Raw genomic sequence first — 1,278 nt, 5'->3', positions numbered from 1 at the left:
TGATTGCTACTTCTGCAGATTCATGCTTCAAGGCTCCACCTTCCCCTTCAAGGCCTCCCACAGAACACCTGCCCTGTCCCCCTTGTGCCCACAGCCCTTTGGCTGTTGTAGTCCTGTGAGGCCAGACCCTCTTCCCGTCATCGCTGTCCATGCAGCAAGCTCTGGGGTGGGAGCGATGCAAGTTGGTTGAGTGAATCAGCTAACAGGCACTGAGTTCACACTCCCTCCCATTCGCACACTTCTTCGAAACGCAACCCCTCCTTTGATAGTCGATAGAGGTTCCAAAGGGCTCGGGTCCCACGTGGAGTGTGCCCTGGGGTTTCTGCTCCCTGTTCAGTTCAGCAAATCAGCATAGGCGAAGAACAGCCCTCTAGAGCATTCCCTGTGAGTTGCCAAAAAGAAATCTTGGGTTTCCGTCCCAAGGGGAGCAGGCTTATAAACTCAAGCCATGTTATTTTACCAACTTTGAGGCCAAAGTAGACCCATAAAGACTCTTAAAAATCTGGGCTTCACCCTTAGAGATTGAGCTGGGGGGGTGCAAAGTACAGGGGCAGGAAAGGCCCATTGTGGTGCCCACTGAAATATTGAAATGCGAGATTATAAAATTAACACTAAGACAAAAGTATGCCAAATTGCAGGGTCTTTATTGCCGGCGACCACGGAGGACTCGCATCTCTCTCCGACCCGTGGCCCCGAAAAGAGGGTGACAAGACTCTTTTATAGCCGTAAACCACCTCCGGGGGTGGGGATGAAGGGATTCAGACATTCTGAGGGCCAGGGGATTCCGTAAATCACCTCCCCGGGAGGGAGCGGGTCTCTGGACATTCCAAGGGCTAGGGGACTTGTCACTTCGATTGTTACCTAAGTGGTTTACAGAAGTCAAGATAAGTGTTAGTTTACACATTGGGCAGTAGTGGAATCCACAGATTTTAGTTACTTACTACAAGTCGCAGGGGCCAGGATGGAATTAGCTTGGGCTGCTTATTCTGGTCATTACCGGTAAGCAAAGGCCAGCAATTCTGGCAGTTACTGATAAGAAAAGGTAAGCAGCTGTACATAGTGAGCACTTTGCAGAGCAAACTAGCAGTTTTATTTACAGGAGCCAAGGCCAGTAGTTATTGTGAGAATGGGGCAGCCGTTACAACTTATTTTTTTAAAAACAGCTTTGTCTTCTAAAATAGTGTTTAGGCTCTAACTCTAGGCCAGCTATAGCACACCCACCATCGTTTTGAAGGCGATGTGCGCGATTCCTGGAAGTTCTCCTGACTTCCATTTCTT

The sequence above is a fragment of the Callithrix jacchus genome, chromosome 15 (assembly GCF_049354715.1).
Source record: "Callithrix jacchus isolate 240 chromosome 15, calJac240_pri, whole genome shotgun sequence".
NCBI lineage: Eukaryota > Metazoa > Chordata > Mammalia > Primates > Cebidae > Callithrix > Callithrix jacchus.
Note: the sequence above shows the minus strand (reverse complement) of the source record.